General features: G+C 38.4%; 1 protein-coding gene across 1 annotated transcript in view; it reads left to right on the top strand.

The window, feature by feature from the left end:
• LAMA4 (laminin subunit alpha 4) overlaps positions 1 to 26779 on the top strand; it is a 135578-nt gene that overhangs the window by 9555 nt on the left and 99244 nt on the right. The gene's annotated exons all lie outside the window — the stretch shown is intronic.

The following is a 26779-nucleotide window of genomic DNA, read 5'->3' as shown; positions in this document are numbered from 1 at the left end:
AGCTGTCAACTGAGTCTTCATGCTCTAGACTAGAGAGAAAGCTACATTTGGAAGCAAATATTTTCAAGGAGTTTTCCAGGTGTCAGAATTGTCAGCAAGTGAAAGAACCTGCCCTGTTGTGTGAATATCCTGATTGCAGTGGGTTATAGGGGAGAGGAGTCTAAGTCTTCGTGGCTCAAAGTGCGGCCCAAGGACAGCAGCATCAGCACCACAGGGCACATGCTAGAGAGGCAGACTTGCAGCTCCCACTCCCAGATCAGAGTCTGCATTTCCACCACATCCCCAGCTTGTTCATATGCACACTGAAGTATGAGAAGTGTTAGCCTCTAAAATGCAGCTGGGCTTGAATTTTAACAGACTTACTGGAAACGGAGAATGCAGGAAAGGGAAGCTGTTTTGATATATGTAATTATAGGAAGGCCTAAAATATGAAACCAAATCAAGGCTGTGTGAGGCTAGTGAGGGACTCACGGGCCCACCCAGGTACTAGGTTACTAGCGTCCGGCCAGAAAAGTTACACCTTAGAATTTAAAAAAAGAAAAAAAAGCTTCAAAACAAACTGCTGCTTCAATATAGCTGAGGAACCTGCAAAGGTTATATCTCTTACTAGCCTGCACACAGTAGGTACCCAGAAGGGGTTTTAAGGAAAACATGAAATGATAGGGGAGAGTTCCTACTCCTACCTACTTCCCAGCACCCCTAGCCTAAAATACAACCTCTAAAGACTATATGTCCTTGAAGAGAGGGGAGGGAAGGCAGGGGAAGAATTTATTTGTGTACTCTGCTTGAAAATAGGGTGTCGCTCAGACTCTTCAGGAAATAGTGGGATTGTAATATTTTTCTTGTTAACAAAGGAAGCTTTCTAATTCAGGTTCATGTGTCTTCAGGGAGTGAGGAGTGTCGTCTGTGATCCTAGACTAGAAAGATAATGTTAGAAGATATAGAACAGCTAGTTTCTTACAATGAAAATTGTCCAGGCTAGTCTTCAAACTGGTACTGTTCTAGAGGAAAGTGCTCTGAAGTCAAGGTCTGTGCCTCCCCCGGCGTCAGAGGAGGCCTTGCCATTCTCCTGGCAGATGCCAGGTCTCCTTGAGACAGCCTGAGCCCTGAGAGGGCCCCTCGCTATTTTATAACAGCCTTAAAGAACAGCAACTATCCTTGGACCCATTCAGAACAGCTAGGTGGCTGATTTCAAAGACCCTTTTCACTTGAATTCCTAAGTCCTTTATTAGCACTTGCTGTGCCCAAGGCTTTGTTCTAAGCACTCTGAGTGTTATTAATTCACTTATTTATCACACCATAATGAGGAAGGAACTGCTATTATCAACATTTTACAGATGAGGAAACTGAGTCATATATAAGTTGAGCAACTTACCCAAGGTCACAGTTTAGGAAATCTGGCTTCATGCTCTTAAGCTTTGTCCTGTAATGACCCTCTAACATCTAAGTTTCTAAATCTCAGAGTGTCTTAGACTATCTCAGCTAACAAGAGTCCTCGGTATCATCCAGGAATGCCAGTGATCTTAGTAGTTAAGGAGTCGAGAAAGAACATTTAAATTAATGCTAAGCATTAGTTATTTCAGTGGAATCCTGAGTTTTCTTTAGGGGCCTACTACTTAAAAGAACTTGAGAGAAGGATAAGAAAAGAACTTGAGAGGTAGTAAAAGCAGGGGACATGATTAGACAGAATATATCAATAATAGGAAAAATGAATGAAAGTTTAGAAACAATTTATTTTTGAAGGTTTTTTTCTATAAATGATATTATTTTTAAAAGGGAAGGGGGGGCAGAGTTTAGCAACAGAAAGGATTTATCAGACCTAAAAGAAACACAGGCTGTAACTCCTGAGACATTTTTAAGCACTACATAAAACAATATGTCTGAAATAAATGAGTTATTGATCCATTGCATAATGATTAAGAGATGAGTGCCTAGAGGCACCATGCAAGGCAACCACGATTCTATGTGAATCAGACCCAGGTAGTCAACCCTCCTGGACTAGCTGTGGTAGGTAGCAGTGAAGGCCAATGTTAACTTGGCGGGGGAAATGTATTACAGTAGTGGTTCCCCCAAATTTTCATGCTCAAGAATCTCTACTATTTCTTCTATCCCTCTAGCCTTATGTTTTGATATACTTTGCCTAATGTATTAGTTTGCTAGGGCTGCCATAATAAAGTACCATAGACGAGGAGGTTTAAATAACAAATGTATATTCTCACAGTTCTGGAGGCTAGAAGTCTGAGACCAAAGAGCCTTCAGGGTGGGTTTCTGGGGATTGTTCTCCTCGTGACCTGTGGACAGCTATCTTCTCTCTGAGGCCTCACATGGCCTTTCTTCTGTGCATGTACAGAAAGGGGAAGAGATCTCTGGTGTCTCTTCCTCTGCTATAAAGATACCAGTTCTATCAGAATAAGGTCTTACCCTTACGACCTCACTTAACCTTTATTCTCTCCTTATAGGCCCTATCTCCAAATCCACTGGGTATTAGACCTTCAACATAAGAACGGGAGGTAGAGGGAGGTGCAAAATTGAGTCCATGCCTACCAAGTAAAGTGTGTTAATCAAAAACTCATTTTTAAAAATGAGACAAAGTAATTTATAATTGCAAAAGCAATCTTCTGGTAAAATAAGATAATTGGTGTTATCATTCTGTATTAACTTTGATCAAAAAGCAAAAACAAGCCCAAAATTTAACATTTCAATTTAGTTGTACATTTTCAAAGAGTGTGTCACAATTAATTCTCATTAGATATTTTAAAATATGAAAAATAGTACATTGGGCTCTATATTATCACTTCATATTCCTTAAGTGTCCAGGAACACTTGATTAATCAGCATTAATATATTCTCTTATTTTAAAAAGGTACCCACTACCTTTTTTAAAGGAAATTCCATGTATTCTACAAAGGTGAGTAAACATGATCAAAGAGACTAAAAAAGAAGTGCATTGACAGTGTAATACAACTAAATTGATATGTTATAAAAACTTTTAGAGGGTTTAGAAAGTGGGAAGTTCACAGGTGACTTGTGGAGAGGTATCTTAGTTGAATCTTTAGACTGAGGAAAATATAAGCTGAGCAGACTGGATTAATAAAGACAAAAGACACAAGATTTCTTCTAGAAAGGTGTATAGTCTCAGTGGGGCTGGACAATGGGGAGCCATTGAAGATTTCAGAGCAGAAAAGAAACTCAATGAGAATTGTGTTTCACCACCATTAATCTGGAAACAGGCTGATGGATGGTTGAGAGTAAGCAGAAGAGCGCTTTGCATCAGGGTAACCTATGCTGTACTCTGGAAAGGAAAAAACAAAAAACAAAAAAGATCCTGGAATCATGGCAGAGATTCTATCAAAATGACATGCCATATATTTGGAGAACAAAGGTGTTTGTAGAAATATATTACATCATGGGGAAAAAAATATCTTCAGAGAAATTTTAACATAAGCTCTACTAAATCTCTGGCTTTCAAGCTAAGATTTCATGGAAATGCCTCAGGTATAACTTGGGGTGAGGAAGGCCAAGAACTAGGAAGTTGGGACTCTGCTTCTTTCAACCAAAGAATCTTTTAAAATTGTGTTTATAGATGAACTCCACATAAGGTTTCGCTGAGGTGGAGGACCGTGGGGAAGATTTCTCTGTTCTAAAATGTTTGAGAACCATTATGCTTGGTGCTCTCAAGTTGGTATTCTAAATCATGACAGGCCTCCAAAATATTACTCAAAATCTTGTCCAAATCAGTGCCTCCAAGGCCATTTCCCATAGTACACACACGGCCTCAGGGCCAGCACACAGTGCTGATAGACTCAGAGCTGCCGATGCTCTGAGCTCCTCTGTTGTGGCTGCAGATATGAGCTAGCAATCTCTAAACAATTGCTGCTCTCCTGAGAGATATTTTTATGCTTCCTGTTCCCTGTCTGAGGGTATTTTTAGTCTTTCTTAGGAAATTAGGAAATTCTATTTTTGTCTCGGTTATTACCTGGGAGGGCTGAGCAAAACAACAAAGGAATTCTGGAAAAAGGATAGGGTGGTAGTGAGTAGGCCAGACAACTGGTATCTTTTGATCCTCTTAGGGAGTGGTCAAATATTTTCTTAGTTCTTATTTTTCTAAACCATGAACATCATCATATCCTAAAACCTAAACCACAGTGTCTTATCTGCACCCTGAGCTAATAAAAGATTTGTCCTAATCTTTTTCCCCTCCAACAACACAGTATTATACCTGTGGTCCTTTACCTTCAAAAGTCAAAATGTTCCCATTATAAATGCTATGTCTATTAAAAGGGAGAAAATAAATATTAAAAACTGTGTTATATCTTCATTTTCCATTTGAATAAAAAAATTAACACCTGAAGTGTTTCACAGTGTCATGAAGGCAAGCTGCAGCTTGTTTTATTTTGCTTTATGACATATATGCAGAACACCAAGGGAGAACTGATCTTTTGATGGATTAGGAAAGCTTTCTTTACATCTCAACCCATAGCCTGAAGTATTTAACATTTAAAAAGCTATTGATATTGGACAAATGTTACTCACAACTCCCAGGTATTGGAATTTGCATTAACTACTAACAGTTGAAAAATAACATTAATACTTATAAAGCTCCCAAGGATTATAAAATATATTTCTACATATTTCTGCCTTCATTCCTCACAATCATCTTACAAACCAGATCAGTCCTCCTGCCTTTCCACATCATAGCATGGATGCAGAACAAATAATAGGGGTGAGAAACACCTGGTGATCTCTGTGTTGGGACATGGACCAAATTGGACCAGACAATAGTATTATCCATGTTTACCTTCTTGTTATATCATATGGCACCATCTGTGCCTGGATCCTAAGTAACTTAACTACTAAACTATTAGGAGTTCCCTTGGCCTTTTGGTCATTATGTTTATCCCGATCTGGAATTTAACTTATAACCACATCATTCATACGTTTTCTCTTATTTTAAGTATTTTTGCTTTGGCCTCATATGGCTGTTGACCCCTTAAATTACGCTTTCAGCACACATGCTTGGACAGAAAGGATGCTTTCAAGTGCAGTAAGACTTTAGAATTTCTGGCTAGAGTTTTCTCTTGGTCATGTAAAAATAAACAGCACATCCTGGATCTTAAAAGGAAGGAAAAAAAAACACTTCAAAAATGAACAATGATGTTTTTGTTTTAAAACAGTATGAATAACTGATTTCAAAAATTCCCCAGTCACCTCATGTCATATACCCCCTACACACAGTCATCTTTTATGTTTCCATATGACTTCAAGAAACTCTCCTATCATGTAGCAAAGAAATTGAAACATGAGAAATTAATGAAGAATATGAAATGTGTGATAGCACCGAAGTGGTCTACTCTGGCAGTCGTATCCCACTGAAACCTTCCCAACCAGCTTGATAACAATTCTGAGTTTCAGCATCTCCATTTTATTTGTAGAGCTTTTCCACTGCTGATTTCAAAGCCAAGTCCACCAGCTCTTCTAACAGCAAGAAAATATACAACACCTGTTTCTAAAAAAAAATCTGCCAATTCCCAGCAAAACTACTCATATAGTTCATAAAATCCAGGGACTGCCCCGTGAATAATATCTGCTTATAGATGTGTCCTGAGTCTAATAAGGATAAGAAATAAGAAGGATTTCAGAGGGTTAAGGCAGCCCCTATATGGTGAGCAAAAGAGGAAGGTCTTTGGAAGGCAGGACAGCTCCAACCTGCTGCCCACTCAATGACTCGTATTCCAAATGGAGGCACTGTTATCCCTTGTCCTCACCGCTAGTCTCTGATGTGAGGAGGATCCTCAGTAAGGTGAAAGTGATCTTGTACATAAGGTGATATAAGTATCTTTGCAAGGTCAGAGTAATAATCTCTATGAGGGAAAGAGAATACTCTTTGTAAGGTGCTTAAAATCTCTGGGTTTTATTAAAGGGCTGGGCTCTTTCTACTCTCAAAGAGTATCTGTGATTATTTTGGCAGATGAAATGCATTTTTCCTTTGACCTGTGTTTTTAGACCTGCAATATATCAAAATGTTGAGTGGTAATAAGCATTTTGTTGGTTTTTTTCTGTAGAATATTTTTTATCTGCTCTTCCGTTCGGTTATTTTGAAAACTAACAAGTGTTGGATCCTTTTCTTAGTTTTAAGACATTGTATCTTCATCTCAGATTATTTAAACTGTTTTGATTTTCCTTTGATTACAATCTCTTTTCTTCTAATCTGCGAACATAAGCTCATGTTTATCTAGAAAATGTGCTTTCTCCTTGAAGTCATGAGTCAGTATGGATTTCCTATGAGCTTAGTTAAAATCATCTAAAAATTTACAAATTGTTTCTTGGCTGGTGTGGCTCAGTTGGTTGAGCATCATCCTGCAAACTGAAAGGTTGCTGGCTTGATTCCCAGTTAAGGCACATGCCTGGGATGTGGGTTCGGTCCCTGGTCAGGGTCTCTTTGAAAGGCAACCAATTAATCTTTCTCTATCACATCAGTGTTACTCTCCCACTCTTTCTCCCTCCCTTCCCCCCTCTCAAATAAATAAATGAGTAAATTTTACAAATTTATAAATTTCAAAAAAAAAAAAAAAAGGAAAAAAACTGAAATAGTACCTGAAGCTTTAAATGAGGACAGTTTTTTTGCTCTGTTTCAGCTGTTCAGGAACTGGGCTATTGACAATAGATTATTGAAACCCAAGCACCAGGTTCTTGCTTTAATTCCTGGTAAGTGCTAAGTCAATTAACTCAATTTTTTAGCTACTCAGAGAGCCACAAAATGAAGTATTTCCACTACCATTCTTTTGCTCATCTCACTTTGGACAACATAAATTAAATAGCAGAATAAAGAAAAGGATAAAATAAAAATATTCTCTTTTTATAGTTGAATGATATTGTACCTATGAATAAATTGTAACTTGAAAATTATTGTTGATTTACAAATTCCTAACTTTTAAGCCATATGACAGTCACTCATAAATCTTGGTGACCACAGAGAACTAATGTGGCTTCTAGGCATACCTAACTTTTATTTCGTGGATTAGGGCACGTCTTCAACATTATCTCAAAAGCATAGAAAGAGTGCAGTGGTATCTCTTCATGAGCATACTGTTAAGTCAGAAGGTTGCTGAAGGCGTCAAACAAGTTTAATTACTGATATTAAGCTAATCCTTCCAAAGAATATGCCAGCATGTAGGAAAAAAAATAGGTCCATCTGGTGCCTTTATTGAAGGAAATTATCAGGAGAGAAGAATGTAATTTAAACCATTAAATCTACCCTATGCTTTCCAGCCTTTCAGCTTCAGATTTCCTCCTTCCAGAAAATCCTGTTCAAATGCCACTTCTTCCAAAGAATCATCCTTCACCCAGCCACCCCCATCTTAAAAGTAACCTAGTATCCTTCTTACTCTCTCAGCATTTCTCTGTGCCTCTCTTATATTATGATCCTTAGCACTTCCTACCTCATATCACATACGCACCTTAAATGCCCTATAAGCTCCTGGAGCCCCACAGTACCCATAATTCATCTTCTGATTCCTCAGATTGCCTGGCCAAGTGCCTTCAGTATCATTGGTGCTCCAAAAAAATAATTTATGCATTCCTCAGTTACTTGTTAAATGCCTGCTTTGTGCCACACCCTAAACCGAGCCCTAGGTAAACAGTGGTACATGAAACAATGATAGAATGAATGTATGACCATACCAAATACTGAAAGCCAAACTAGTGCTGAGTATTCTGTTTATAGCACATATACATTCAGACATTATTTTGTCATATAATTCTGATGAACAAATCGGCTTTCGGCTTGACCTCAATGGTGTTCCTAAGTTATTCAGTCCAGGAGCTCTGTGCCACAAGCAAGAACGCCTTTTAAGCTAAAAGTGTTGTCTTTCCCACTGTATATGGAAAAATTGACTGTGCACTTTCATGGAGAAGATCTAGCTAAGAAATGTTTATATTGGAACAAGCTCCATCTCTAAATCTGGGCTTGTTGCTGAATGGTATTTTGTTTCCTTGGATCAGGGAAGGGGTCTGGAAACATCTGTAACTAGAGTATTGTTTTAAAATCAGCACATTTCCCACCCCCCTCAAATGACAGATAACAGAATTACTTTAAATCAAACATGCTCAGCTTTTCCCATCCATTTCCTTTCATAAATGTGTATTATTTTGTTGTCATTAAAGTAGCAGTGCCTAGAATAGATTTGTAGCACTCCAGGCATTGCCCTCTCCTTTTGCAGTCCTTTCCTTTTCTCTTTAGTGTGTGTACTTTAGCTTCGCTTTTGTGAACACTGTAACACAATACCTATCTGGACCACAACTGTTATGTGGGGGGGAGGGAGACGATTTTAAAGCTACAAACAGATAATATCAGATTGTAAAGTGATTCTGAAACTATTCTCCAGAATTTTTACTAAAAAGAAATTTGCAGATTATTTACGACATTCATAAATGTAAAACTGAATGAAATAAAGATGTGAATTAAATGGTATTTTACCAGAATCACAAAGTGGAATCTTAGCAGAGGGCAGTTCAGGAGAAAAATTGCAAGAAATAATTTCAAATAACAAGAAAAGAATGGAAATTCTGTGCCAATTTTGAATATCATTCATATTCTAAAAAGAATTGAAGTAGCTTATGAACAGTTCATAATATTGTAGTTAAACTTTTGTTAGTATAGATTTACTGCTTGTTAGAGCAGCTTTTTTATTTAATTAGTTACCCAAATTAAAGAGCTAAATGTTCAGGATGGTAACTCATTTGCTTCGCTTTCTGTAAGCAGTTGGTGTTTGACGTATTTGCTAATGAGTGATTTGAAAATGGCCCTGTCAAAAGAGTCCCTGGACAGACTACCACTCAAATATGTTGATCTTGGTCTGAAGAGTCATTCTTCTGAGGCTTTTAGGTGTTTAACACTTAGTAAAGAGGTAATATATTTGTTTAATGAATTCTACTGCTCATGTTTTACAAATAAGAACACTTGGAGTAAAGTCTCATTGTCATTTGTCTCACAAAATACATTCCTGACAGTGTGGAAGATCAACATAGAATCCTGTTTTGAACCCGTCACCAACCCTCTGAAAGATCTAGCCTCCCTCAGTGCTGAAGGATGAAGGAGTTAGTTTCATGGCTCGATCAAAATTGTAGTGATGGCATTTTATTAGTGCAATTAGGGGTCATAGTTTTCCTGGTAGGTGGGACCAGATATATGTCAAGCTGTCATACATTCTGCCTAACCAGACATCTGCTTCTGATTCATAAGGGGAAACACCTGCACACTTGCTGGTGTATATTACACAAAGGGACATCCTTTCCCAAGACTCATTGTCAGATCCCTCAGTGGAACAAAGGAGGTGTCAGGAACACAGCTGGATATCATACAACCAGCTTTAATAAGGGTGGCCTTCTCTAATGAGCAATCGACGTTACTTGCTTTGCAGTCCATTGTATCTGCCCTACATAGAAACTGTTAAAAATTGAAACATCAGCTATAAATTATTACATTTAAATTAAGAAAAATTGCCATATGCCAAACCAAGTAATTACTGAAGGGTGATGTTTCCTGTCTTGACTGAGCCACACATGTAGAGCAAACCTGAGCAAGGCTCAAAAGTGTTTTCTCTCTCTTCACCCACCCCCAGTTTTTTTTAACCCTCACCCAAGGATATATTTATTGATTTTAGAGAAAGAGGAAGGGAGAGAGAGATAGAAGGAGAGAAACATCAATGTGAGAGAGAAACCTTGACTGGTTGTCTTCTGCACACTCAAGACAAGGGGATGAACCTGCAACTTAAGTATGTGTCCTGACTGGTAATCCAACGCACAACCTTTCAATGTACAGGGCAATGCTCCAATCACCTGAACCATCCAGCCAGGGCAATCTTCTTCCACTTCTTCACCCCACCCAACTACCATTTCCTTACCTCTGTGTCTGAGGAGTGGTATTAAGACCTTTTGATAATCATGATGGCACTCATTTGTAAAAAAAAAGGGGGGGGTTGGTAGTAATGGAATAACTTTAATGTTTCTTGATAAATCTGATAACCGTGAGCAGAGCTGATGTGCCTGTGAAAGGCAAAGGTACACAGTGTGCTTGTCTGCAGCCCCAGAAGGGGTGTGAGCTACAGCATAACCTTGACAGTTCTCAACATCATTTTCTTCTTCATCATCATCAAAAGGTGTCGTTTAGTGGAAGGAGCACTAAGAGTGGCATTAACCTGCTCTATGTAAGTGACTTTTGGTAAGTCCCTTACTTCTCTAGGTCTCAATGTTCCCAAATTTGAAACGAGGGGTTAGATAAGGTAACCACTAAGATCCTGGCCAGCTCTGGAATGCTGTGATCCTGTGATGCCAAGATACATTCCATACATATTCACTAAGCACCTGCTATGCAAGGCACTGAGGATATAGTGACAACTAAGACAAGTTTCATTTCTTCTCTCAGAGTTAAGTCTTCTGAGGAAGAAAGGCAGTAAGCCAGTAGCCTCAGGGGTCATTGTGAAGCTGTGTGCCATAAAGAAAGAAAGAGTTACAGCTCACTGATGAGCTACCAGTTAAAACAGATGACCCTGGCACAGACACATCCAAAAAGAAGGGGAAAAACTAATACCTACTGAAGCCCTTCCAGGCCCTTCTATTGGACTGTAATTGCACAACATTAGTTGGTCCTCACAACCACTCTAGGAGATAATATAGTGGTAACTGCTATTTTTTCAGAAGGGAAACTGAGACCTAGAGTTAAATAACCTGGGCAAGGTCACCCAGTGGAAGAGCTGGAACTGGTACCTAAATGATCTCATGTTTTCCCCTGCTCCAAATGTCTCTAAAGGATGTAATCCTGGGAAATTATGGCTGCTATAAGGAATAGATTGTAGTGCATCCCATCGATGTACATGGGAGATAAATCAGTGAGGTCTAGAAGCTGGGAGTACCCTAAATGCAAGCATATTTGGAGAAGTTGATTCATTCATTCAACAAATATTTATTGACTGGCCAAATGAATAGTTGACAAATGGGGACTGGAGCATAAACACACATGTGTGGTTTCCTTAAAATGCCTAAGTATAGACTTTTATTATATTCTGACAACTTGGGGTACAAATTCTTTTTTTTTTTTTTTTTTTTCAGATTTAATGTGTTTTATTGATTAAAATATTACATTTGTGCCCCTTTCCCTTCCCTCTGCTCCCCTCCACCCGGTGGCCCCCTCCCTCCAGTTGTCCCCCCCTTTTAGATTATGTCCATTAGTTGTGCTTACAGTTCCTCCCAACCTCTCTCCGTCTATTCCATTCCCTCCTACCATGATCCCCAATTCCTATATCATCTCCCTCCCTCTCCCCACTCCCCCTCCCTGTTGGCCTCCCCCCACTATGTTTCCCTTACCCACAGTTCCTTTTCCACTCTCGTTGCCTGTTTCGTTTGCCTTTGTTTCATCTCCCTAGCTTCTGTTTTTAAACCAGTCCCTTTAACTTCTCATATAACAGTGGTTTGGATCTAATGAACTCTTTCAGTTTTATTTTGTCCTGGAAACACTTTCTCTGTCCTTCTATTCTGAATGACAATTTCGCTGGATAGAGTATTCGTGGTTGTAGGTTTTGGATTTTCATTACTTTGAATATTTCTTGCCAGTCCCTTCTTGTCTGTAGGGTTTCCCTTGAGAAGTCAGCTGATAGTCTAATTGGGACCCCTTTGTACATAATTCTTTTCTTCTCTCTTGCTGCTTTTAAGATTCTCTCTTTATCTTTAATTTTTGACATTTTGATTATAATGTGTCTTGGAGTGGTTCTCCCTGGGTCCAGTCTCTTGGGAACTCTCCTTGCTTCCTGGATCTGCAAGTCTATTCCCTTCCCCAAGTCTGGGAAGTTCTCCTTTATTATATTTTCACTCAATTTTTCAAGTTCTAGTTCATCTTCCTCATTCTCTGGCAAACCAATGATTCTTATGTTGGGCCTTTTATAGCTGTCCCAGAGGTTTCTGATCCTCTCATTGTTGCTTGCCATTTCCTCTCGCTGCATTGGTTGACTGCTTGTTCCTTCTCCATATTCCAGTTTGTTGAAATGGACTCTGAATTCCTCACCATCTGTCTCGTATGTGGTTTTGTTCCTTTCGTTATGAAAGTTTTTCGCTTCTTTCATATCTTTTTCCTGCTCTTTTGTGAATTCTGTAAGCCACCTGATAACAATGGCCCAGAACTGAGCCTCTGACAGGTTTCTTATCTGTTCATCTGTCAGGTTCTCTATCTGCTGCCTGGTGAGCTGTGTTACCGGGATCTCTATAGTTGCCTGCCTCATTTTGACAGATGCGTTTTGTTTTCCTGGGCCGGCTGTCGGGGGCAGGGGGCAGTGCCTGCGTACGCGTCACAAATCAGCGACCGACGGTGCCTGTCTGTCCGCGACCTATTTCGCCGCCCTGTGGTGCTTTCTGTGGGGGCGGGGGTCCAAGATGGATTCACACAGTTATTCAGCTAGGAGACCGGGATCCGTCCTCCCGCCTCCCTGGGCCTCACTGTTCAAGGCGATGCTGCGGCTGCTCCCCAGCGCCCGGAGTCGCGCAAGCCAGGGGCTTGATTGGAGTCCCGCACGCCAGGGGCTTGGTTGCCTCCAGGATTTTTCGCCGCCCCTCCCCGCCGCTCCGCAAACAGCTTTGCCTTCTTTAACTCTTACCTGCCCAAATGGCACCGCTGGTTTATAACTTCATATGTTGGGCTTCCGTGTAGCTTTATTTTCTGGAATTTCTAGTTATCCTTTGTTTTAAAGTAGTTGTATTCCACTATAGTTGTAGAGGGAGACCTAGCGTGTCCGTCTAAGCCTCCATCTTGGCCGGAAGTCGGTCACAAATTCTTTAAAAAATTACTTATAGGTATGTGTTACTAAAACAGAGACGTAGAGGAGAGGATTTGTAAATTATTAGAAGACTAAGAAAAAGAATACATTTGAAAGGCAATTTTCCTCCTGCTTATGAAATGCTCTTAATTTCCTTGATTTAACAATGAATTTATCACATTATATTTAGAAACTTATCAAACTGATTTAAAAGGGATCCCACTTTTGGTTACTCTGTCAACTGAACAGGGGATATATGCAACTTTTTTTTTAATGTTATAAATTATGATAGAAGAGTTCAAATATGTGAAGTACAATCCATCTTTATATCCTGCAATTTTAATCTCCAGATGGATAGAATTCAATTTGTTAGCTCTTTTCAGTCCCTTACAAGCTATTCCAAAAATACGTCTTATAAGAGGCATATATATTCATGCTTTGTGCTGACTATGGCCCCTAATGAAATCACTTAAAACTCTGTTGTCACCACCAAATTAATGTTTGGAATAATTACAGCTAAAAAGATCCTTTTGCTTCAGCAAAGAATAGTTCTCTCCCAAGATTTGATTAAATTTATATGAAATGTAAAGTTCAGTTTAAGATGCTAGAGGAGAAAATGGTATGGTTATGGTTTTGCCTATTTTCAGAAGTTTGTGCCTGAGGAAGGCAGAAGAAAACGACTTTGTAAGGAGGCAAAAACCACAAAGGAGAGTCACTGCTCTCCACCAACAAAGACAGCAAGGAGTCAGGCCACGAGAAAGGTGTGACAATAAAGAAGCAGGATGTAAAATAATCCTAAACTTTAGACCTAGTTCTAGTTCAATCCACGTGGCCCCAGGAATGTTTGGTATTGCCTTTAATAATTTTCTAACAAAAATGGACTGTGCTTCTGTTTCAAGGTTTAAAACCATCCTAACTGGTAAATTAACATTTTATAATGAGCCTCCAAAGATGTGGAAAAAGTAACTTGATTATTTGAAGGAGGCCTTAGCCAAGGACTGTCTGAGAAAGAAAGTCGGTCAGATGTCATTTCGCACATCTAACAGACCATCTGATGGTCCCCAGAGAAAGAGCTGGCAGGTCCATTATTTCCTACCATTACTTGAGTACATACCCCTGGGAATAAGGGTACTCCTGGTCATTCTGCACCTACCCCAGTCCATTCCCACGAGGTTCGAGCTCTGCCTACCTTCCTTGCTCTGTCTCCAGAGGCTGACCCCTGTGTACTGCCCCACTCAGGCTCCTTTACTAAGTCAGAAAGGAGGAGGAGAGAGAGGAGTCTGCCCTGTTGCCTCTCCACCTCAGCTCTGCCTCTTGGGCAAAATCTATAACCTCCCCAAGACTGTAGCTCTCATGGCAGCCTCTTCTCCACATGTTTGGCCTCTCCCTGGGTTAGTGTAACAAGCTTTCTTTGCTCCCTGGGCCCCAAGGGTGATAGGCCTTTGTCCCCTTTGCCTCTCCATTCCTTGCTGCTTTAATCTGCCCACACTTCTGCAAGCCATCCATTTGTTCTCTTTCCTCATTCTCTTCATTTGAGCCCTCTAAAGTGAATTCTCCTTCCCGTTGGCCCCCCTGACTGACTGACTCTGTCAATGACAACTCCTCTTTCGAAATCCATGGCTTTTCCCATTTCCTTTCTGGTGGGGAAATGCTTTCCAAAAGCATCTGCTGCAACCAGCTGTTTCAATTCACAAACTATTTTACTTTCATGTAAGGGAATAATGGAGAAAATATTATACCAGAAATATTTAGCAAACCATAAGAACAAAATCTTAAATTCCACAATTCAGCTTCATTTGGTTAGAATCATTGCATAATATTTCCCTATTCCCCCATTGCAGCTGCTGACTGGCTGGAGAAGGCAACCTTTAACCAGAACTTGTGAGTCACTCTGCCATGTTCTGCCAATGTTAACAAGGGGTGGTTGGGCCTCCCATTATTACTTGTCTTGAACCCTGAGGAGACAGGGCTTTCTGAGTTTGGACCCCAGCTCCCCTCTTAGAACAGAAATCTAGCCTGGAAACCTCTTACTTGGATTTTAACATTTCAGTTTCTCAGGCATTGGACAATGGGAGTATTGTGCACTATTCTACCTTTGCCTTAAATTAGTAAGTCCCAACTAGAATATATAAGTAGCGCAGATGTTCTCCAGGTTGCACAGGTAGCCTGATACATGCTTTCATTGAAACAGATACAGACATGTGAAAGACTTCCCCAGGGGATGAGGTCGCTACTAGCTGTTAAGATGAAAAACAAAGGAAGAACAAATTAAGAAAGGAATGTGCTCATGCTTATTTTTTTAACTGTGTGCAGTAATAATGATACATAAAGTGAATAACAAGGAAGCTGGGGAAATCATACACGACATCTGAATCTATTGTCAAGACCACATTAGTCACTTCCTAAGCATGGTATTTTAAAGACCTCACCAGGTCTAGACTTGGAAATCTAATATCCAGCCAACCTAAGTGGGATCCTTTGTTTTCCTCTTCTGTTCTCTTCCTTTATTTCTCTCTTTCCTTCTTTCATGTAACTTAAGAAATAAAATATTGCCAACGTAATTGAAGCCTATATACCCTTCTTCAATCTCATTCCCTTCTTTTACCCTCAAATGGCTTGATATCTCAGATTCCCATTCATTTCTTTATACTTTTCTTTATATATGTGTATCCCTACACAATGTATTACACAGTACTAGTTTGCACGTTTTTGAATGCAATGTAAATATTGTATTGTTTCTGTTCTGCAGCTGGCATTTTCCCCTCAATATTATATTTAAAAGACTCATTCATAATTGAAGATCTTCATTTGTGAGATCTGCCAAATTGCTCTCCAACTTTTTTACGCGATTTGCCCTCACTTGGATCACTCTTTATAGATTCAAATCCATTTTGTCAATGAATTTTCAGCATCTACTTGCTATTTGCTAATCACTATGATAGGTGATAAAGATACAAAGATGAGTAAGACATTATCCCTATTCTCAAGTTGATCACAGTGATTTCAAAGAGTCAGGATTGTAAATTAAACATTGTAATAGCATGTTCCATGTGCTCTAATGAGGTATGTGCAAAGTACCATGTGAGCACAGAGGACATGCAAATGAGTCTGAGATTAAGGAAAGGATTTATAGGTGTTGGAGGGGAGAATGACACCTAAACCTCTATGAAAGTGTGTGCAAAGTCAGGGTGGGCAAGGTAATGACATATTTGGGTGGGGGTGGGGAGAGGGTAGGTGGACTAATTAGAGCAGAGGCAGTAGAGGTTGATCCTAAAGAGATAGGTCGGGTTGAATTATAAAAGAGGAGCCTTGTATGTCATGCAAAGAAATTTTATGTACTTATGTAGTCAATGAATAGAAAGTCAATGGGAAGTTTGAAGCAGAAAAGTAGTATAATAAGGTTTTTTTAAAAAAAATTTTTATAAGAAAGATTAGACAGGAAGAAAGAAAGTCTAGTGACCCAGAGAGTAGAGTGGAGGCAATTATAATAAACCAGAAGCGAAACACCATTAATCCCTGAATTCGACTGTGTATTAGGAGCAAGGAGGAAGAATTATCTTGGCAAATATCTCCGAGGTAAAGTGTAAACTCTATGAGGTTTACAAAGGATGACCACAGTCTAACCTAGGTAGAGGGAATGAGGAACGCATTTTGTGTAAAGAATTTAAAAACAATAACAAAACTTAATAAATCTCAGTCTGCTTTTTATTATCACTCCATGCCGGCAATACTACACAATGTCAGTGACAAAATTCTCCTCCCTGAAAAATCACACAGTTGCTGTGGTTACGGTTGAGTTTTATTAATATAACAAGTATGTAAGTTTCAAATGAGCACTTCTGATTACTTAACCTTTAATAAACATTGTATTCTAGGCAAAAGTTACTTCAATGAACTTCTAGTCCTACAGCCCACCCCAACACAGACAGAGGTATTCATTTAGAGAGTAAATTTATAACAGCTCAGAACTATGTAAGGTTATTTCTGACTTAAAACTCTACCATTTGGAAACCATAAATTTGAAATACACAATGATAGCACTGTATTGTGAGTACTTAAACTTTGTCATTCTGTGTGCAAACTATTCTCTGATCCTTGCAGGATTTGCGCTTTTGGAAGTATTTTTCAAAAATACATTAATGTAATTTAAAAGTATTAATCTATTACTTTTTCCTTTTATGTCCTATAATCTTTATCACTAACTGGGATATAACATAAGGAGAAAAGAGATTGGGAAGAAGACATAGTAAGGTCAGTGTGGGACACATTCAATTCCATGTGCCTATAGAACTGGAGACAAACTTGTCTAACTAACAAACACTGGACAAGAGTGTGGCATAAAGAAGCAAGATGAGGGATACGTGGAGAGATTTGGGAGTCCCCAGAGTATAGATGGAGGATAAAACTGTGGGTGAGATCAACATCATGAAGTGTGTACCCAAAATGCATAGGGAGAAAAAAGGGACAAGGAGGTCTTGGAAAACACCAAAAGGGACAACAGAGGAAGAGGAACAATCCTCCCTGCCTCCTCCCACAATCCCTCACCCAAATACTGAGAAAGATAAACAGGAGAAAAAAACCAAAATGAGACTTGTGCTAAAACAAGAGAAACGACAATCTTACGGAAGGACTTTCGATAATGTTAAGTACTGGAATGATAATGAGTAATATTAGAAAAGCCAATCCACAAAGACATCAGCCAACAGTTTGCCAGGGCAGTTTCTGTGGCACAATGGAGGCAGAAGCCAGACCATGGATACAGGTGCCGATTGGCATGAAGCAAGCACAGCCAGTGTGGCCGAGTTCTCACTCAAGAGGCTTGGCTGGGCAAGAAAAGAGGAAAACAAAGGGCACGCAGAGCTGAGGAAAGGTGTTCTTAGAATCTGAGCCCAGGGAACAAAGTCAAGACTCATCCAACACAGGATCCAGCATATAATTGTCCTCTGCCTCCTCTCACTCTTGTGAATGCAAAGAGATAGATGGAATGTGAGGAAGGGAGTCTAGGTGATGGAACAGAGTTTACATTGGTCCCTGAGCTCAGAGGGAGGGTAAATCTTTCCTAAACTGAGGAGCAGTACCTTCTCTGAGATGGACAGAGGACGTTAGGATGAGTCAAGGTGAATTTTGAGAAGAAAAGAGATAGTGTGAGATTTTACATACACTGGCCTTTATTTTCTCATTAAAAGAAGAAGCAAGATTATCTCCTGAGAATCAGTGGGTGCAGTAGAGGTTTGTGATACATCTCTCCTTTTCTACTAATGCACAATAACATCTCTTCAGTGATGCACAAACCCTGAGAGAGAGCATAAGGAGACAGATTCATCCTGACACTCACGTTCTGCTTTGCATCTCAAGTGATCCAGGGTGAGGTACATGTGGGTTCCACAGGACAGAAGCAGGTGCATCTTCTCATGGAAACTAATGGAAGAGCCCAGCCAGAGAACCTGCCCAAGAGAGCACCGCTGCCTTCCCTGCCACACTCAAGAGAAGCCATTGTCAATGGACATACAATTAAACCTCCCACCTTCTTTTAAAAAGGAAAGGTAATTTAAGCAGATATTTACAAGAATATGGGCTATTAAATGGTCGTGATCAAATGAGAATGTTTATAAAAAGCACTTAACTCAGTGTCTGGTGTCTGTCAGTAAATATTAGCTGTTATTATTTATCAAAACTCAGAGGAGAATGAAAGAGATGTCTGTCATCTCACAACATTAATTCCTACTCTAAGTAGTTAAGGAGTCATATCAAAATCCTCTAAATGCCTGGAGCTCTGAAGCCACAACTCTTCCTTTCTTGGAAATGTGTTCAGGGCATTTGCAATAGTAAGTTAAATTAAACTGAGTCACTTTTCAGATATAAAAAAAATATATCTGGCAGAGGTTATGTTGTGTAACCATAGCTTGGAAGGCGAGGAGTGAAAAGAACAAGCCAGTTACGTGAGCCAGTGTGTGGAGGATCCGGAGCAGAAAGCCACATGTTACTGGGAGATTTTTGTTTTTCCCCATGAAAATAAGGCACCATTAAAGCTCCATTATGTTATAAAAGTGGCAATCATTACTATAAATGAGCAATTTAAGTGTTTTAAGTAACTTTTCAAGAGGAACATTTTTTAATTTTTCATCAAAATTCATGAACGTAATCAACCCAAATTCAGCATTTCATGAGGAAAGTCTTTATGGCTTTCCAGCTCTCAACTTTCTTGTTTGATCCTTCCAGTCATACAACTAAAGACAGCCATTTATTAGCCAGTGTGGTAAGTACGGCAGCACAGGCTGAGTCTGTTGGTATCTATAGTTCAAATAAACATTTGACCAAGTGCAGGGTTTGAGAACAGTTACTTGAGATCTTTGGGTGGAGTACTGGTTTTCATGCTCGAGAGAATATGCACAAGGCCCATAGAAAGTGCTGAAGAATGTCCACATAAATAGAACATAAATGCAATGATAAACATCTCTCCGCTTTTCAAAACTAAGGGACCTGGATTAACTGTCAGGACAGCTCTGTACTCTTCAGAATTCCTCAGGACCTGAATTATTCTTTATTTCATTTGGTGATTAAATTGAGAGCTGGAACGCTTTTGCAAGCTGGCCCAAGGCATGGCAGACGCAAATCCAAAGCAATTAGCACAAAGAAGCTCCAAGAACTGGCACCACAGTTTCACTGACACCCAAGCTTCACTATGCCCATCCTAAGAAGAAATACCCTTGAACTGGATAAACCTCTGAGAAATATTTGAAACCACTTTCCTAACCAAACTATAGTGAAATCACTGTCAAAAAATCTGACTTCACCTATTGAAATGTGCGGAATTTCAGTTGCGCAAACAAGAGATTAAAGAGACCCAGGGGAGGCTACATGGGAAATGTTCTCAATATTCAAGTAAAATCAATCAAGAAGCCAACTTTTTGCTAACTAGAGCATGTTGCATAATACATTTAACTTATTTTGGCACTTTGAGAACAGCTTTGTATATGAACAATCAAAGCTTGTTAAGTCTTACTTGAAAAAAATATAAAAGCAGAGTTGTCAATAGCTTAACTCAGGACTGCTTTCCATCTCACTTTATCTTTTATTTTTATAAACACAGAAAAAATGGTCTGTGAGATGCCTCCCCGTGTAATAAATGCATATGTTCTCGGAAGTCACTCTTCTCCAGCAAAGGCTCAATTGATATTTTTGAGATTAAATTGAACTATTCGTCCCTACTGGAAGATTCCCAAATACTACTTAATTCTTAAGTCTGCCAAACTTTAAGCAGATGGAAGTCAACATTATGAAGGACCCATTGACTCTGAGTAAAGGCACAAATCTTTAGCTCCTAACTGAACATAATATTTAATATTAAGGTGACTAAATTTTAAGCTGACCCATTTAATAAAACAATAAATGGAATTCACTGACACTAGAGCTAAAGTCATTGTTCCCTAAGAACAAGGGAAAGCAAATTAATCATATACAAACAAAAATCTAAGCTTGAAAATGAAAGTTAATTGAATACATGTTATTAAATTTAAAAAATACTAATTTGGAAAGTAGCAATAACTCAGACACAGTTGAATGAATTCAGAGAGTTTTTGTTTTAAATGCTTTCCTCATTGAGCCTAAGTAAATTAAAGCAAATGTTGATGAATAAAAATTCTAGAAGTCTAATTCAGAAAACAAAATGAGTCAGTATTTATAAAATATTTGTAGATCCTTGGCTGAAAACACAATGCAAATATCTAGGTCAAATCCTATTAAAATAGGTGCCAGGACTGTAGTGTGTGCTCTCTGCAAAGGAATTTCATTTTAATTCGTTGTTGTCTGTTGAAGCTGGAGATCAGAGTCTGATTCTCTGGGATATAAGTACCTACTCAGAGATCTCAAAATGTGTCTCACAGCCTCAGAGGACAACTTCAGACTCCTTCTAAATCTGGTTAAGTTTTGCCATTGTCAGTTATTCGCTAGTTTGTTTTAATAAGTGATTGGGGACCTTAGATTTCTAGAGAACGCTGTTAGGGCATTTAAGTTATTTAGTAATCAGACTTTTTAATAGAAATCCTGAAACTCACAGAAATTTAGTGTCTATGCAAAAGTAATGGCTTGTGGCCAGTTCAATAGCTCCTCTGTAACAATGTTTGGAAAACACAATGAGATTTTTGTGAACTTTTTTCATCTAAACTCGTATTACATAGTTCGGTACTCACTTTATCTACCTCAACTGCCTTTTAGAGTTTGCTACACCTAAAGGGTGCGTACTGTACTATACTTCAAAAGAGCATAATTTAAGAGGGATCAAGCAGAAAGGAAAAAGGAGTGAGAGAGAGAAGTCATAGATATGAACAACAGTATGGTGAGTGCAGTGGGGACAGGAGTAGGCAGAAGTAGAAGAGGGTATGGGGATTTGAATAGCAATGGGAAAAGTACAATAAAAATTTTAAAATCTGAAAAAAAAAATACAAAAATGTTCAGTACAATGACAGTATTATTGGTTTAGGTCAGATGTTCCCAAGGGGACTTCTTCAAATGAGGACAAAAGTGATCAACCAACTATATAAATGTTATTCTCTTTGTTAAAATAACAATCTTACTTCAATATAATTGTATCTTATGAAATAATTAATAATATGATTGCATGATGGACATCTGGAAATAATGCCCACTGCAGGGATATCAACATATGTATTGTCATTCCCAGTTCCTTAAATATAAGTAACACATGAGTATACCACACTAATTTACTCCTGAAGTTCCATCTAGTTCCAATTTCTATAAATATAAAATTAGTCAAGTACATACACATTGATTTTTACTCCAAGCCAGACATCATATTAATCATAACCAAGTAATCAAATGGCAATTTTCACTCTTATTCTTCAAAAGCAGAAGTAAATGTTATTGATTCTTCCCATTTTAGTGTTAGAGCAGAAGGCAAGCTGTAACAACAAAGTGGCTTAATAACGGAGAACTGTAAAATGTCTATAAAATGACCTTTTATAATCGGTCAAAATAACAATTTCTCTAAAACAGTTTAAAAAATAAATATTTCTATTCTGTGGTTTTCATAGATTAATAACTATATATTTTTAAGCATGCATCTATTTTGCAAGATTTTTTATGGGGTTTATAAAGGTAACATTTTATATTTTTAATCCATTTTAGCCTTCTTTGGACTGTGACATCTAACAATAGATTGTAAGACTTTTTCTCTTGCTTACATATATATATATATATATATATATATATATATATATATATATATATATATATATCCCATCATTGTTTAGTAAATTCTGGAGACTATTCCAAAACAAAGCAGACACTTTTGTTTTTGTGGGAAAACTAGTCAGCTCTTGTGGGCCTCTAAAAATACAGGTCTTAGAATTACTTAGTGAAGACATTGTTAACCAGGAGCAAAACTAAAAAGGTCTCTGCTTTTATTTTTGAAAACATCTATGTTTTAAATAACAAAGGTCAATTTTACTAGTTCCTATAGAATTTCAAGAAGAGATTCAGTAAAAATTAAAGAACTTTCTAGGGGGAAAAATAATCACATTTCTACATAAAAGAAACAAACTTAAACAGTTCTTCCTTGAGAATACTCAAACGTTCTCGAACTACTTAACAATATACCACTCCAAGGAATACTCTAAAGTTCCATAGCACAAGGTTATGGGGATTCAGGACAGGCCTTCCCGAAATGGGACACTTTGGCATATAAATTCTTTTGAGCTGACGGCAATCAAGATACTGCAAGCTCATGACAAAATTTTACCTCTTCTTTAAAGAATTTAAATTAAGAACCTTGCCTCTAATAAGAGTTATCAGCAGAAAGAACCTTTTATGACATATGTGTAAGGCAGGGCAAACTTCTAATTCCTGAACATCTGCTCTTCTTTTTGTCCTGGGCATGACCTTCCTTTCCTTTTAAGCCCTGAATTTCTTACCTCATTCCTTAGCTGAGAATATCATTATTATTCCATTGTTCTCTCTCTGTCTCTGAACCTCTCATGCACGTGGGCTCTCTAACTCATTTGTGTATGTGGGGTTCCTATATGTATGAATGCAACTAAATTTGGTTGTTTTCTCTTGTTAATCTGTCTCATGTCAATTTGATTATCAGACCAGCCAGAAGAACCTAGGTGTGTAGAGAAAAGGTTCTTCTTCCCTCACAAGGTCCAAGGTATCCAAGTGTATGATGGGTTCTAGAAATGGTATTAGAAGCTCCCCTTGACTAGTGATTCCATTAGTCTATGTGGTGCCTTATTCAGTTAAAAATGGTGATTTAACTGGATAGATGAGTTAGAAAATATAATGCTGTCAGACATACAAAACCCAGAAGGAAAGGAGCTGACCAGGTTTCCCCCCTCTGCCTCACCCTCTTGGAATGGGTTTTGTGCTTCACGCAACTTTATTCTTGCCCCCCCCCACCTTTTCTTCCTATGTAATACAGCCATGTCATCCTTCACACAAGGACAGAGGCTTAGCCTGGGGAGTGGATAAGTGGATAATGACAGATTCTCAGAGTGAAGTCTCCTCCTAAACTTGGCATAACATAAAGATTTCATCTTGTACACAGTCCAGTCCACACGGTGGCTGCCTGGACTGTGTTGAGAAAGATTGGAGACCAAATCCAGCACAGGCAGTGAGCAGTGGGTGAATAAACAGTATAAACCATTGGTTTCCAACAGCACATATGCCTCTGATTTCCTGTCCTGACCCAAACCATTCAAATCACAAGCATTCATTGAGCAATTAACATGAACAAGGCTCTGTGAGTGAGGCTTGAATTGGTTCTTCCAAATCAGGTCACACATTGGAATCTTGGAGGGTCTTTTAAAAATACAGATCCTTTGGCCCTGACCAGTATGGCTCAGTTGGTTGGGCATTGTCCTGCAAAGCGAAAGGTTATTGGTTTGATTCCTGGTCTGGACACATGCCTGGGTGGGTTCAGTCTTGGGTCATGGTATTACAAGAGGCAACTGATTGATGTTTCTCACATCAATGTTTCTCTTCCTCTCTTTCTCCCTCCCTTTCCCTCTCTCCAAAAATAAATAAAATCTTAAAAAATACAGACCTTTTGTATTATTCAGAGCTTCATCAAAGTAGTTTACATGTTGGAAAACTTACATCTCTCACACTGAAAGCACTGGTGGTATTGGAGTCACTGATTCAACACACCTGCCTCTGCATACATTTGTAGCTATTGGATTCCAGTGATTTGCTGGGCTCTGTCTTTTAAAGCCATGCTCTATCTAGCACGTACATATTGAGAAAAAATGCAAAACCAAACAATTTTCCTTTGATTTACATGCTAGTTTGTACTTGGAAAATGCACTGCATCTCGAAAGCTTGCCAAAACCTTTTGTGTTTAATATGAAAAATGAAGTTGGATTGTGGGTTCAGAGAAACAGGCTTGTAAGCTACAGAAATATTCTGTCAGACAGTCCCAAATATTGCAGGATGAAGGCTAATTCTTTACTGTGCGGGAGTCTCATACATTGCACCATGCCCCGCATGCCCTCCTGACAAGCCAAAAGCATCCCACATTCTTCCAGAATGTCCCCTAGGGCCTATAAAAAACAAACAAAAAGGTCCTTTTTAATTTTCTGTAAACTAAGGGTATTTCAAAATACAAAATTTACCAATTTGGGAGTTTATTTTTTATTTATCTTTTTCAAATGTTGTGACAATTTAATTTTTATTTAAAAAAAAAAACAGAGTCTTGCTTTAGCCAGACTCTTACGTCCTCAGGGATGTAAGAGATTTGCCACTGTCATATTCAAAATGATGCATCTATTCAGGGCAAGGTTTACTTTTCTTTGTCTTCTTCAGAAGAAAGAGCTGCAGGAATGCCTCACAGACTGGAAGTAATATCAATTTAAAACAACTTTACTGAAACTTGATTCCTTGCAGCAGAGGAGTTGATGGTCCTCACTATAGTTGATGGTACAGTAGATCTCATGGACCGATCCCAAGCATCACTACCAGACTCCCTGCCACCACCAGGGTGCTTTTCTCCTGCACATACACCTCCAGTCTCGGTCCCACTCATTGGAACTCATAGTCCAGAGACCAGAACTGTGCTTACAGAAGCTGGGGGGTGAAGGGAATGGAGAGAGGTTGATCAAAGTGTACAAGCTTTCAGTTATAAGATTAACAAGTTCTGGGTATCTAATGTACAGCACTATGATTAAAGTGAATAATACTGTATTAACTACTTAACAGTTGCTAACAGAGTAAATTTTAAATGTTCTCAAAACAAAAAGAAATGGAGCTTATGTGACATGATAGAGATGCTAGCCAATGCTGTGATGGTAATAATTTTGCAATATATACATGTATCAAATTAACACATTGTACACCTTAAATTTACAGAATTTTATGTCAATTACATCTCAATAAAGCAGGGGGAGAAGAAGTAATTAAAATTTTAAATTTTGATATGATAATTATTGTATTAAAAAATACAGATTCTTTGGCTCTAACATCAGAATTACTGAACCAGAGGCTCCCCAGATGTCTGTAATCTGGAAAGTTAGGGAGCTCAAAAACCACTCTTTGGCACCTACTGAGATGGGTAATACAAAACTCCTTACTACTTTTATTCATTTATTTTATAGTTAAAACTATCCTAATGTCATACTGCAAGAAGAAACATGGTTAATATAATCAAATTAATTTTATATCTTATGACCAGGATTTATTTTTAAATAAAATAGTTAAAGAAAAATACATATATATTCAGAAAAAAAAGTATGTATACATATATTGCAAAATAATGAAAACCAGTATTTTGAAACAAAAGTCAATTGTATATATATATATTCAGAGAAAAGATATGTATGTATGTATATATACTGCATAACAATGAAAATCTGTTTTTATATTTTGAAATAAAACTCAAAAACGTGAAATTAGAGGATATAAATTAAATGCTTCCAGCTGCAATTTTAGCACCTTTCCCTCTCTTTTGTTCTCTAGTGGAAACTAAGGAAAAGGTTTATTATCCTTCACAAACTCTCCATTATAAATTATAAATTTTTTCTCACTCTGCCTTATTGTCTTTCACTTAGTAAAATGGCATTTCTTTGTTTTTTCTTTACATGCTAATGTCATTATATTCTTTTAAACTTCTCCAAATGGAATATATTAGATTTTAATTTTAGGATCAAAACTGGTGGTGTGTTTATACTGTGAATGGTGTCTAGTGAGTTCTTGTTTTGTTTTTTCCAGAGAAAAAATTAGAGGAAATGGGTTTGCATAGCAGTCAGAGGGCCTTCAGCCAGATATAACGAAAAATTTCCTGGTAGCCAAAACAGTACAAATTACTAGGGGTCAACTGAGGGGTGGGAAGTGATGTGAAATCTCCTACTTTGTAAGTTTGAGGAAACAACCCAGATTCTTATCTGTCTGGAATTCTTTAGATGTAAATCTGTCTGGTTGGCAGAGAAGAGGCTTCCAACCCTATAAGGCCATTTCTGCCTTATATTATCAAGGCATTCCAAAGAAACATAAAATACATATCTATACACCGATTGCATAAACCAGGAACAACCTCATGAAGTTTCTCAGCTGGAGCACAAGTGACGTTCGGGGAGGGCAGTTCATTGTTTTGCTGGTCTAGTGATGCACTGGAAGATAGTTTAACATTGTCACAACCCGCTCCGCACCTCTGGGTCTAATTATGTCAGCACCAGGATGAAGGAAGATAGTGTGCTACTTTACATGGGTGTTCCTCATGGAGCTCTGAGAAGAAATGAAATATATAAACAGCACCCACACAGGATCCACCCTTTACAATTTTAGGATCTGAAAAGATAAAAATTTTTAAGAGCACAGGCTTATAAAAGACACAGGTCTAAGTTGTTATACCATAGCCAATAATTTCAAAACCACAAATTTTTATAGGGAACACGATGCAATTCCTCACCTTAATAGTCATGGTTTTGTTTCCTTTTTGGTTTTATTTTGGAAGAAAGCACTAACATTTCTTC

Source organism: Furipterus horrens, unplaced genomic scaffold (assembly GCF_987537825.1).
Source record: "Furipterus horrens unplaced genomic scaffold, mFurHor1.1.pri manual_scaffold_6, whole genome shotgun sequence".
Lineage (NCBI taxonomy): Eukaryota > Metazoa > Chordata > Mammalia > Chiroptera > Furipteridae > Furipterus > Furipterus horrens.
This window is presented reverse-complemented; position numbering and strand designations above follow the sequence as displayed.